The sequence below is a fragment of the Monodon monoceros genome, unplaced genomic scaffold, assembly GCF_005190385.1.
Source record: "Monodon monoceros isolate NGI ecotype Baffin Bay Population unplaced genomic scaffold, NGI_Narwhal_1 Super_Scaffold_9, whole genome shotgun sequence".
NCBI lineage: Eukaryota > Metazoa > Chordata > Mammalia > Artiodactyla > Monodontidae > Monodon > Monodon monoceros.
Genome location: NW_021703786.1, coordinates 13,899,543 through 13,913,931, shown reverse-complemented (window position 1 = coordinate 13,913,931; position 14,389 = coordinate 13,899,543).

Below are 14,389 nucleotides of genomic sequence, written 5' to 3'. Positions count from 1 at the left end.
CAGGGTCCAAGTCCAGGACTTGTCTGTGACGCGGTACTGCAGCCCTTTACTGGACACCATACAAAGCCCATGGAACAGATGTGGTTTCTGCTGTCTGGAAGTTTGGACTCAGACGGCCAGCCACGATTCTGGCCAACATAAAAGGACAAAGTGATTCACGGTCGACTCACATACGCCAATAAAGAGATGAGTTAAATAGATAAGGAAAGCCATGTTTACCTGGCCTATTAATGATTTTTTAAATTCCAGTTGGGTAGAAAGGACAATGTTAATGAGGCTAAGGTTTTAGGCCAATCCCATTCTGCCTACTTGCTTCGCACACGGAAAAACTATTTGTAGCCGCACTGCATGCTCTTTCCCCTTCTTGTCTTCAACATTCTATCAACCTTCCTGAAATAACTACTAAGTGTCTGTCATGCAAGGTGGAAATCAAGGACCATGAAGAAATCATCTCTACCCTCAAGCAGCCTCTCTAACCATTTTCCTCATTCAAACCACTTGTGAAAGCATTAGTTAACCCTGCGTCTACCATCTCTACGGATGGAAGGACAGATTAACTTAGCCTCTGTCCTGTTGTGTGAGGGTCTGAGATTCATCTTTATCCATGCAAGATGGCCAGTTAGGACAGTAGAGAGGTGGGCTTTGGGATCTGAGGGACGCTGGTACTACCCCAGAGAAAACAGGCTACCACACTACCTGCAATAGCTTAGCTTCCTGGATATCTAAGCAAAGGCCAAGAGGAATCCTGGGGTTAGGGAGTGTGGGCAGCCCAGGGCAGGGACCCACAGCAGGAGAACATCTCCCATCTCTAAATGGACTGTTGCAGGCCAATTCCTCCCCTGGGGGGTGTTCTGCCTCAAGGTCCATCTACAGGGCAGTGATCTAAGGCAGTTAGGCCCGAATTGTGTTTGAGTCTTTAAAGAGGTTCTGGGATTCTTTTAGGCAGCATGCTTAATTGTTGTCAGTAATTGATGTGACATATGCCCCAGAGGCATGCGCTGAGGTCCAATGGAAGACATGGTTTTTAAAAATTGGAATGAATTAATTAAAGAAGGCGGCTGCACGGGGCTGTGAGTTCATGCCAAACTCCGCAACCCTAAACCTGGCAATCCATCCAACCGGCCTCGCTGCCTGAGGAACAATCCCCAAATTCTCACAGAGGTGGGATGGGAGACCTGGGATGCAGTGCAGGACATGGGGGCTGCAAGGGGGAAGGACAGGGCTCAGGGAACCCCCTCTTAGCTTTTGTGACCCTCAAAAGGCTCATCTCAGGAGAACAGTTTGGGAGCCCCAAGAAACGTGTTGGGGGGGGCCATAAAACTGCAGAAAAGGGGAAGGCATGGCCAAAGGAGGTGTGTGAGATTACGGGGGAGGGGTGGCAAAGGGGATGAGGGTGTCTGAAACTGGGGGCTGCAGTGGGACCTGGAATTGTTAGCAGGACTGAAGAATGATGGAGCCCCTCAGGTAGCGCCTGGGAAGATCTGGGGGTGGAGAGGACTCTGAAGGCGGAGCTCAGAGGAGGTGGAGCCTGGATGTGGCGGGGCGGGAACCCAGTGCCTGGGGCCTCTGGCATTCAGAGGTATTCATTAAACCCCTGACCCGAGGTCGTTAACAAAGCTGTGGCAGCTTTTCTCAGGAGTTGGGTTAAGAACAACAATAGCAACAATAATAACAACAATTTACGATAATGAGACCTTAGGTGCAGCAAGTTGTCCCTAGAGCTTTGTAGGCATTAAGTCATTAATTCCCCTGGCCCCTCAGGGCCACCTTTTTCTAGAAGTGATGGAGGCGCTAGAGGACACAGTTAATCCTGTGGGGCTCAGCCTCCTGCCATTGGCTGGGTGGGTTCGTTCACATCCAGAGGGGTAAAATCCAGGGTTCACTTCCCATTTCATAAACTGTTATAATCTTTTGCATTTACTTATAGAGTCTCTGAAATGATACTTAAGTGGGGTGAGTATAGAAATGTAGAAATCAGCCATCACAACACGTCTAAAGAACTTGGATGTGAAAACTCAAGTCCCACCTGACGGCACCAGGCTGGATAATATGCTGCAGTGGAGAGTGGCCTGCAGATGACCAGGGAGTGACCAGGAACTGACCATCTGCTTGAAGCCCTAACTGGTGGCAAGGCTGAGCCTTGGCCTGCAACCAAGGTAAATTGGAGGATTTCAGGTGTTTACCCCCCACAGACCAAGGACGGAAGTTTAGAGTGAGAGCTAGAGGTGAGTAAAAAACGGAGGGTCACTCTAGATTGCAGAGTCATATGGGATGCAGCCTGGGAGCCAAACCCTGAGCAAACCTAGTGCCAATAGTGACTACCCTTGCAGATTTCAACCGTTCTTTTATTTATGTGTTTCACGTAACAGTGACTACAAATTACACACACTCAATCCAAAGACGGACTTTCACTTACATGCCATAGATGGTGAGAGTCATCATCGTTATCCGATTCAACATCAAAGACAGCAATATAGACAAAAAAATCTCAGTATACCTAAACAGAATGGGTATCCTGGTCATCCTTAGGTCATGGAGCGGCGGGAATGATGCTCCCCATTAATGACGAGGGCAGGTGAGATACAGAGCAGGATCTGAGCTTCTCTGAATCTCAGAGTTGGGTAGAAGAAGAAACTGTGTCACAGCTGAAGTGCCATCACCATTCATATCAGGGAAATAAGAGGGACCAGTCCTTACTATTCTGACCCTCGCCATCCCTCTAGAAACACAGCCTTCCCTCCCTTCCCTGTATTAGTACAGAGAAAGCCACCTTCTAGAAGGTACTAGAACTTGCAGGGCTTGAATACCAATCTCCCTTGCAGATTACATCACAGAACGTAGAGTAAAGTGTTATATGGTGGACTTAGGGAACGGAGTATTCTGGTTAATCAAATAATCTGGTTTTAAAGTAGTACTAAACACATAGTAACATTTGGGACCTACTAAAATTATTCATTGTTTATCCAAAAGTTCAGATTTAACTGGGTGTCCTGTGTTTTATCCACTTGCAGGTAAACTTCTAGGAGATCCAAAGCCACTCCTTTGGAGTTCCTTAGAGAAAAAAGCAACAGGAAAGAGATATTCTTTTATAGCTTCAGGTTCATTGGTGACAGAAAAATGGGGACAGAGAAGATAGGGAAGCAAGAGGCCCTAAACCAGGTGCCCATCGGCTCAGAAGCACACTTACCATCACACTGGGTGCATAGGTAAGATGTCACCAGGTCTTTAACTGGCCCTGTGTCAAACCAAACAGTTGTTTCAGAGATCTCAGGGAAGAACTTAAGACAAAACATCACCTACTCTCTAGTATTATCCAACACAGACGGAGCCTCACCTAAGAATGGGAACAGACAGGGGCAACTTAAATCCCTCATTTCATTTTGCCAACAGAGACGAAGAAGGTTAGGGCAGTGTGGTGCCATTGAGAGGAGCTGCATATTTCCTCTGCGCCAGAGAATCCCCTGGTGCTTGGAGACCTCCTTCCTGTCGTGTTGATGGTCCTGTGGAAATGGGCCCCATAGGAAGCTTGGTTCTGCTTTGCGTGGCATTGACTGTGCATGTCTTTTTCCTGACCAGGTTGCTGTTCTTAGCACCTACTAAGCACCTAGATGTCCCCAACTTATTGAGTGCTTTCCACTGTCCTAAATGTTGCACCTCTGTTATCCCATAGAATCCTTCCAACTTCCTTTTGAGGTAGGTATCCCCGTTTCACAGATGAGGAAACCAAGGCAGAGGGAAGTAAAGTAGGAAATGACTTAAGGTCACGTAAGCCTTAGGTGACAGACTCAGGATTGAACCCAGGCAGTCAGACTCCTAAACCAGCTCTTTGGACCGCGGTGCTGTACTGCCCAACACCCCGGTTCAGTCACACCACTGTCCTGCTCAGAATTCTTCAATGGCTCCTGTGATAAGCAGAATAATGGCTCCCTAAACCTGGAACCTGTGAATATGTTACCTTACATTGGTGGAAGGGACTTCGCAAATGGGATTAAAGTTAAGGATCTTGAAATGCAGACCTTAGCCTGGATTATCCAGTGGGTCCAATCTAATCACAAAGGTCCTTAGACGAGAGAGGCGAGAACATTAGAGTCAGAGAAGCAGATGTGACCAGGAAGCGGTGGTCAGAACGGTGTGATTGCTGGCTTTAAGATGGGAGAGGGACAAGCACCAAGGAATGTGGGCAGCTTCTAGAAATAGGGATAGGCAAAGAGCTGACCCTTCCCTAAAGCCTCCAGAAGGAACACAGCCCGCTGCCGCGTTGATTTTGGCCAAGTGAAGCTTCTGACCTCCAGAGCTGTCAGATAATACGTCTGTGTTGTTTCATGCCACTCAGTTTGGGTGATTTGTTACAGCAGCAGTAGGAAACTAATACAGCTTCCATTGCTTAAAGGGAAATCTGAACTGCTTTGCAAGGCGTTCAAGGGCCTCATGTTCTCTTCCCCCTGTCTAACTGCCTGGCTAGCTTATGCCCCCCACCCCATGCTTTACATATTGAACTTCTTCAGGATCCTCAACAGCCGTGCCCTTTCTTACGTCAACGCCTTTGCCTGGAACACCCTATCCTCCCTTGTTTGTCTGGCAAACCCCTCATCCTTTATGTCTCAGCTAAAACAATACCTCCTCTGTGAGGCTTTTCCTACTTCCCCCAAAGGAACGTAGGGCTCCTTTCCTGCATTTCGTGCCTCTGCTGCAATTCATATGCACTTCTGTTAAAGGAGATGTTAAGGACCGGTCACTTCCCTCCCTGGGTTAAAAGCTATTTGAGGGCACAGGACCTCTCTTCTCACCTTTGGTCTCCCTTAGTACCTAGCACGGTCCCCAGCACATCAAATAAAGGTCCCCAGAGAATAGAGCTCTTATCCTGACCTGTGCACTGGACCAGTGATGCAGCCCCTCCAGCCCCGTTTCTCCGTTGATAACAAGCATTTAGGGGGGAAATCACCCCTTCCCTTCCCTAGTGAGAGATAATGACAAAGAAAGTGAGACATGGGAGTGTTTCAAGTCAAAAAAGAAGAAGTGCTAATCAAAGTTTTGTAATATTCCAGCTGTACCCACGGTAGACAGTGCTTCCTCTCCAAGTCTCAATTTTTTCAGCTGGGAAATGGGTCTAGAGACGAGCTGTACGGAGACAGGAGCTATGGCCACTTCGCGGCCTATTGTATCCCCTGCATCTACACTGCTCTTGATTCTCAGGTGAATCCTCTGATGGTTGGTGAAGATCTTGAGGGAGGTTTTTCCACATTCTTCGGATTCATGGTTTCTCTCTAATGTCCACGCCGATGTTGGGTCTCATCTTGAGCGAAGGTTTCCACACATCACATTCTATGTAATTAAATTCCTGGACACTGAGTCAGATGTGCCTTCCAAGCCTCCAGACTCACCCGAGGGCTCTCGCACGGACACATCAGATACAGGTTTCTTTCCAGTAAGAATTCTCTGATGTTGTATAAGACGGTTGGTGACTCTACCCAAATGAAGGCTTATTCACATTTATTACACTTAAATGAATTTTTTTTCCTGTGTGAATTATCTGATGTTTAATGAGAAGTAAAAGGCAAATGAAGGTCTCAATAAAGGCCTATTACATACCCAGCCCTGGGCTGAGGGACTCCAAAATGTAAGGAATGGCCTCTGCCCTCTAGACATCTACAGCCTGGTTGGGGAGACAAGACTCATGTACATAAAACAGCTGGGGAACACGAGACACTGTGTCGTCATACCAAACCCCAGAGTGTAATAGAATTCAATGGGAATTCAGAGAAAGGAGCAGACCACCAGAGACTGACTAGACGGGAAAGTTGTATGAAAGAGGTTGGCCGTTAGCTTGACCTGAAAGGATGGTAGAATTGAGGCTGGAAGAGAGGAGAAAGGTGTTTCCCTTGAAAAAGAGAGAGAAAAGAAAGGAAGGAAGAAAAGAAGGGAGGGAGGGAATGAGGAAGGAGGGAAAGAAACTCTTTCTAATGTAGGGATTTGCCCGTTGATTCAGGAAACTCCCACAAACGAAGGGCAGCAGCCTTTAAAAATTTTATTTCTCTGACGCTTTTCTTGTTTTAGAGCTCAAGCCCCTTTCACTTCTACCAGGCACCCCTCAGAAGGAATGCTCTACTGCTGCCCTGCACATGCCAGCCACGCCTCGCCTGCCACCTCCACAGCATTCTTGGGGCCCATTCCAGTTTCACAACCAGGTGACAGAGGCACCAAACAGGGAGAGACCCCCACCAGGAGAGGGGCCCAGGAAAGCACCCAGGAGGCTTGTATTCAAGAATGTGTCACCCCTCACCTACACCCACCATCACTACCTCTAAAAAAATTTCCATATGGGATGCTGACACTTAGAGAGAATGAGGGTCATCAGATCTGAAGCCCTTTAAAATATGTCAGGTGGTTTTTTGTTTGTTTTGTTTTTTTGCGGTACGCGGGCCTCTCACTGTTGCGGCCTCTCCCCTTGCGGAGCACAGGCTCTGGACGCGCAGGCTCAGCGGCCATGGCTCACGGGCCCAGCCGCTCCGCGGCATGTGGGATCTTCCTGGACCGGGGCACGAACCCGTGTCCCCTGCATCGGCAGGCGGACTCTCAACCACTGCGCCACCAGGGAAGCCCCGTATGTCAGTTTTACAGAAGTTTTGTGGGAACATCAGGAGTAGGGAATGCTTTATAACTTTTCCTTATTTTCTGCATCCCACAGAGAGCAGCAGGTGAGCAAGAGGGTGGAATTTGCAGTGTCTCTTCTTGGTTAGATAGCTGGAGGACTTTTTCTGCCAATTACAGTGGCTAAACACTGACTCAACATCTAACATCTGCATGAGAGGTTAGAGCCTTCATTCATGGGCAAGTTTCCAAATGAAACACAGGGGCGCTACCTCTCATGGGCGATGTAGTCAGAGAAGAGAGGAGAGTGGATTTCACCCTCAACAAGGTGGCTGCTTTCTGGAGAAGTGGCGGGACCTGGTATTTCCCAGCATGGTGAAATCGGGAAGTGCCTTTTGCAGCCCTTCTCAGTTTCATGGCCCAAATGGTTTGTTTGGACGTGGAATTCTTTTTTTTTTTTTTTTTTTAAAACATCTTTATTGGAGTATAATTGCTTTCCAATGGTGTGTTAGTTTCTGCTTTATAACAAAGTGAATCAGCTATATGTATACATATATGGACGTGGAATTCTTAAGCTCTTAATTCTGTCCCTGCTTCCTGTGTCACTTCCCTAGGAGACTGAATTCATGAAGGGCGGGACCTAGGCAACCCCGCCCCCATGGGGAGAACAGAATGGGGGCTGATGCCCTCGGGGTCTTACCATGTGGACATCCTGTTGGAACATTCTTCACTCCTCCCCAGCAAGGCACACTCTGCTCTGTGAAGATTCCAGGCAGGAAGTAAAGGAGATCGCTGCGGCCACAGTGGAAACGCCCAGACTCTCAGGAACCCCGGATGGTCATCCAGTCTGACCACACATACCATTCTGTTTTCATTATTAGTGTCTGTCCTGACTGCTAGTTCATGGGCTCCCCCAGGACAGGAGGCATGTGTGCCCTAGACACCAGTAGAGCCATTTCAGTGTGTATCACAGTGCCTGGTACAGAGCGGCTGTTATTAAATATTTGTTGAATAAATCAACTATAAATGTGGAAGTGATTCCCTTAAAGAGCTCTTCGCTCTTGCTTAGATGTTGAGTTACATTACAAGATGGGTGTGTTGGGGGTGCGTAGGGACACCATTGGGTAAGAAATGCATGGGAGGGCTCTGGAAAATAACCCCAAAGTTCCATTTGTATCTGCTGAGTAACAGGGAACCCCTGCAGGTTCTTCGGGTCACCGACAGGAGAAGGCAAGCAGGCGCGAGTTTTACAGGCTGTATTTGATCTGGAAGAGGGTAGGGTTACCCGAAGAACAGTGCGTCTTCTTGGAGCCACCTAATCACAGTGGCAAGCTCCAGAGATGACTTTTGTGGCTGAAGGGTGAATGTTTCAGCCGGGTGAGTGTCAAGAATGCGGTAAGAGCTCTAGTGAGCCTTGCTGCTGTGTGAACTCAGAGCTGACGGTGGAAACAGAAGAGCCAGTGCAGTAATAGCCAAAAATGGCCAAAGAGGAAGACGCCTTGGGACCCAGCCCTGGATCCTGGCGTTGCACTGTGTGGAGTGGGGGTGAAACCAAATAGGAAGATGTGTCTTTCTCCTGAGGGCAGAGGCCATGTCTTAAGCATCTACACCCACAGCTCCAAGCAGAGTGAGCGCCTTGCACACAGTAGATGCTTAATAAATGCTCGATCAATGAATGCTGGTTGGCTGGCTCTGGGAGGCACTGAGGATGTGAGAGCTTGTGCGGGCCCCTGCAGCCCTGTTTACTGTCTTCTCTCCTCCAAGCTCCTCAGCCCACTCTTCTGTGTTGTCCCACCTCTGCTTTAAGCCAGAAGATGTTCCCAAAGATTGCGACTCTCTAGGTGGACAGCAGAGCGTAGGAAAGGTGACTCTAGCACCTGCCGACTGGGTCTCAGCCTCAGCTGGTCAGGTCACTCCCTCCCTTCTCCTTGGGGTTCCCACTGCCGATAGGATCCCACCCAGCCCCCCACCCAGTCATCAGGTGTTGTTCACGTTTCCTCCTAGTCTTTCTCTCTTTGATCTCATCTGGGCAGGCAGGGACATGTCACTGCTGGAAGCCTGGCAGAAGCAAATGTGTGCGTGCAGGCACACACGACCCTTTCCCTGTCTCGGAGCCATCGTCTGGGCCTCTGCCTCTGGCCTGGCCCATCTTTATGAGACCGGGGCTCTTCCCCTCCAGGTGCTGAATGTAGCATCTGATACGAGAGGGCCAGGCATTTTGCACATCCGTGTCTGCGGCGTTGGCCTCCCTCAGGGGCTTGGGGAAGATCCACCCATAAGGAAGGAACTTCCAGAGAGACAAGAAATCGGGAGCCTGACCTCGTGATGCCCACAGCACCTGGCAAGGAAGGTACCAGCTCTGCTGTCCTGGCCCAGACCCAATTCTCTCTTCCGGCATCCACGCCTTCCCTGGCTCCCCTCCAGGCCGACAAGATCTGCTCCAGTTGGGGAAGGATAAGTATGGTCTAATGAGTAGTGGCAGGAGAGGGAGGCCCCCATGATCTCGGTCACATCATACCCTGGCTCTGTGCCTCAGTTTCCCCCTTGAGAAAGTCTGCCCCTGCTTCCAGGGTTCGGAAGTTCCCTGGTCTCACTGGGGAAGACACCCACAATGGTGTTGTGTTCCCTTGCAGCCAGGAGCTGCCCGCCCTGCCCTGCCCCACCCCAGGAGGACTTGCTAGTTGGTGAAGCCCGGCCAGCAAGGCAGGGTCCCGCAGGATGAAAGCTCGGAGACGCCAGAGCAGGAATAATAATGATAATCAGCAGCTGTGGCGTCTCAACCGTCCAGGAATGCGAGGCCCACGCCCTGCGCTCCCCACACCCCGAGACACTCCGAGGGCTCCTTTCCCTCGATTTTACTGCAGTGATCCCACACTTAGCCATTCCCAGCCCAATCCATTTGGGTTCCCAAGGACTGCAGTCCAGCTCCCGGCTCATCCAGCCCCCAGGTTCCATGGGAAGAGTGAGCTCGACTAGAGGGTCGAGGGTAGGACGCCAGGCTCCCTGGAGGCTCGGGCTCCTGGGTTTCCCAGAGAAGCACTCTGGCCATCCCTGGCCTGGAGCGCTTTCCCACAGACCCATTTTTGTCTGGTCAGCTTGAGGTCCAGGAGCTTTGCCTGTGTCAATGCAAATCAGAATTCAAGTCCTGGCTGGGCCACAAATTAACTCGCGGTAGGACCTTGGGCAAGTTTCATTTTGTTTTTAACTTCTTTGGGTTCACTGTCTCACCTACCCCAAAACTTCCAGGGTTCCCCCTTGTTCACTGACGATAAACTCGGAATCCCGTAGTCCAGCATATGGCTGTTGAAGGTCCGGTTCTTTGTTTTTTTTTGGCCGTGCCGTGCAGCCTGCGGGATCTAGTTCCCTGACCAGGGATCGAACCACGGCCCCCTCCAATGGAAGTGTGGCGTCTTAACCACTGGACCACCAGGGAAGTCCCAAAGATCTGGTTCTAATTCACCTTTCCAACCCCACTCTTCTTCACCCTCCAGATGCCAGCCACAAGTGACTCCTTGCTGTTGGTCATGCATATCCCATGCTTTCCCATTCTGGGGTTGCCATCCTTCTTTGGGAATGTCATTTTCTTCATTTCTACCTGGCCAGACCTTCCTAGCCTTTGAGGTCCAGGCCAGAGATCATTGCTTCCATGACTGCCTGACTCTCTTCCCACCTTGGAATGCTGGTTCTTCTTTGTCTGAACCTCAAGCCCCTGGGTCCACCCTCTGCTCTGGTTACGTGCATATCTCAACTTGCCCACTGGGGTCGTCAGTGTGCTGAGGTCTCCATCTCTGTGTCCTCATAGCGCCTAGTACAGCATCCTGCATACACGACACATGCTCAATAAATAAGTGTTGGGCATAAATTGTGGCAAATAATCATCCCCACCCTATTAACTTCCCCACACAAATGTGCTTTGAAAAAGTAATTATTTTAATATAAAATTGTATGCATGTGTGTTCTCCCCAGTTTCCTCGGGGTAGTGGAACGCAGGTACCCAAGTATCCGGTGAAGGTATTAGCTCCCTAGCATTGGGCCGACATGCGGAAGGCTTTTCTCAACCAGTCGCTGGTCCAGTCTGAACTTGGACTCTGCCTAGCAGGAGGCGAGCTCTTCCCTTCCTCAGAGAATGGCAATCCCATCCCTTGGGGGCTTCCGTTTTTCTAAGCCCCATCAGCCTCCATGTGCCATGGGACTCATATGCCAGCAGGACCCCTGGATTCAAGTGTTGTTAAGAGATGAGAGGTTGGATGTGTTTAGAAGCCTCTCACCTGGATCCTTATGAGAACGCCTTGGAGCAGTGATCACTGCTGCTGCCTGGTACTGTCGCTAATAACAGTAAGAATAACTTCGGCAACGCCTTGTATTTACTCAATGCTTTTCTCCAGGGAGCTCAACTAATCTTTCCCTCATCCCCAGAAAGAAGAGAAGGACCATGGCAGTGAAAGAGAAGTGAGCCATTGCGGCCACACTTTGAGTACAAGCATCCTTTGTTCTAAGAGGTAAATACAATACATAGCACTTCAGATGTGTGGAACTGATAAAGTAGGAAAGCAGTTCATGCCCTGGGACCCGAAACCTATGACTTAAGAATTTTCCCCCAAATCAAATCCTGAGTGAGATGATAACTCTCATACTGAGAAGTTACATCTCATCAATTATAAAATTTGAGCATGCGCCCTTCATATAAGTTCAATTACTTACAAAGTGTACACACAGCCTGCTATCCTTATATCTCAGGGCACGATATATACTTGGGTGAGGTTTGTTTTTAACAATGGTGGCAAGTATAATTCACATATCAAATAGTGACCTTGATAATTACAAAAAACAGTTTTGTGGCTGTCATCGTGTTAGACCTGATCAGGTTGTCCCCGTGTTAACCTCCTGATGGGGCTGACAAAGAGCTCGTGTGACAAGTGCCAGTGGTGCCACTTTCTTGTGTGCCAGTGCAGTGCTTGCTGAATTACTGTGATCTTTAACCTGCAGCTCCTTTGCAGGAATCTTTTTAAACCCCGTGTCCATTTCGTGAAGGTTAATTTAGTTCAATTTAGATAATATAATCCGTAATGTCATTTAACTAGGCAATGGAAACTGTGATACTTTGCAGGTTTCTAGCCATGAGCTAGGGAGTGGGGGAGCCCTGTCAGCCCCTCTGGTACCCTTGCTTCTGTGCTTCCCCCTGCGGACCCCACGTGTCATACATCGCCCATGCCTCCGTGTCCAAGGTTCCTTGATTCACTCTGAAGGGAGTCTCCTGCAACCCCACCTCATTTCCATCACTGCACTACCATTTCCTCTTTCTCCAAGCCCCTCTTGGCTATATCAGCCACCTCAAGCTCAAGCTTGCTTTCTTTCTTTCCTTTTCTTTTTCTTTTTTTTTTTTGGCCATGCTGCATGGCTTGCGGGCATCTTGGTTCCCTGACCAGGCCCTTAGCAGTGAAAGCGCGGGGTCCTAACCACTGGACCACCGGGGAATTGCCTCAAGCTCACCCTTTCTAAACCTTCTTTGTCAAGCCCACTTTGCTCCCTTTCTTCCCCATCTCCAATAAGGGCACCACCAAACACTCAGTTGCCCAGACCAGAAACCACAGGGTCAGTTTCCCCTCCTTTCTGCTCGCCATCCTTCCAAATTAGTCCACTTTCTTTCTTTTGTTTTTTCCCTTGAGCAGTATTTTAATTTTATTTTTTAATTGAAGTATAGTTGCTGTGCAATCTGATATGTTATAGGTGTACAACATAGTGATTCACAAATTTTAAAGGTTATACTCCATTTACAGTTATTATAAAATATTGGCTGTATTCCCCGTGTTGTACTATATATGCTTGTAGCTTATTTTTTTAAATTTAATTACTTTGTATTGGAGTATAGTTGATTTACAATGTTGTGTTAGTTTCAGGTGTACAGCAAAGTGATTCAGTTATACATATACATATGTCCATTCTTTTTCAGATTCTTTTCCCATATACGTTATTACAGAATATTGAGTGCTATACAGTAGGTCCTTGTTGATTGTCTGTTTTGGATATAGTAGTGTGTATATGCTGATCCCAAGCTCCTAATTTATCCCTACCCCCCATTAGTCCACTTTCTAAGGGCCCTCTTTTTGGTGTCTCTGGCCCTGACCATTGCTGGGTTACTTAACCAATTGGCCTCCCCGCCACTGTTCTCGACCCCGCTCATTTCCCCTCCACATCTCTGCCAGAGAATTCTTTCAAATACAAGAGTCTGATTTGGGTCCCCCCTTCCTGGCCTCTCCACTTGCCTCAGGCCTAGAGGCTAAAGTTCGAACTCTTGGCAGAGTATTGCCAGCCCAGGCCCTGCTGACCCTTCCAAACTGCTCACTCCCAGCCACCCTCCCTGCTCTCGAGCCCTGGGCAATCGCCCAGGAGCCCCACCTTGAATACCATGTTCCCTTCTCGGCCTGATGACTTATGTTACTAAACCTCTAAGGCTAGCGTGCCCCACACCTCCCAAACACTGAAGGCAGGGAAAGTGACTCCATCTTCCAAGCGCTCCGGCACTCGGTATGAAACGCTCTTGTATTATGCTGAAATGTGATTGGTTAGCTGTCTGTGTCCTCTGTAAACCACTGGTTCCTGAGAGCTTAGACCACATCTGTCTTATTTCTGTCCCCTTCTTCCTAGCGTGGTGTGGTGCAGGCTCTCTGTGAAGCGCTGTCCCGTGGACATGAGGTGTTGGGAGCTTCTTCCCACCCATCACCTGCACTGCCCCCTACTCCACCCCCCAAAGGCTAACACTTAAAAAACAATACTAGGTACCAGGTACTGTTCTAGAAGGCTTGGGCATATTTGCTCACTTAATCCTCTCCTCACCACAACGCCATGAGGTTGCCGCTCCCGGCATCTCCATTTTACAGATGAGGAAACTGGAGCACAGAGAAATTATGCACCAGTCCCAGGTCATGCGCTAGCAAGTGGCTGAGTCAGGAGTGAGACTCAGCATCCTGGACCCAGAGCCCTGATTGTAACCTCGGTGGCGTGGAGTCGGTGCCATGCCCCTTCACTCAGCCTTCTCACTGTTCTCCCTTCCCTCCACGAGAGCGGCTGCTGTTCCAAGGCCAACTGAACACCCTTCCACCCTGCCCAGGCGTGAGCTGAGGGTCCGGCGGCTCAGGTGGCTCTCTCCCCCGAGAGGGAAGGACAGACATGACAGTCTGCCTCTGGTCACCCCTGCCCCACTCTCCTTTGGGGCGGCCCCATTCCCAGCCACTCCATTCCTGGGCCAAGGGCTCTTTGGGGGGGATCTGAATCCTGGTCTCAGTAGGTCCAAATCATTTCTCTGGGAGGGTGTGCCTGAACCACGCACATGATCCCCTCCCCTGCCCACCAGCCCCTCGGGCACCTGGAGGGCTTTCCCCACCTGTTCTACCTGATCAGCTTCTGGCCATTAATAATATCTCATTCTTCTCTGGGGCTTTTTGTCTATTCTGCCTTGCCTGCCCACACTTCCTTCCTGTTCTTTCTCTTTACAACAAGATTGGGTATTTTTAAGCTGAGGTTTCCACTCATCTCTTACTGTCCAGTAGTTTGCTAGCCTTGGAGGCTACAGTTTGTGGCCTCATGCTGGGCCCAGCCTTGGCCCTCACCCTTAGCCATCTCTATAAAGCTCTCCCTTCTCTACTTACGGGGGAAACACCCTAAACTGGCTGTTGGTCGAAGCTTTGGAAACTGTGCAGGACACGTAGGGAGCTGACCCCCTCCCGCGATGCTATAAGATTGTATATGGAGCCAGGTGAAGATCACAAGTGCTGGAACCTCACCAGGCCTCCAGGGTCACCTC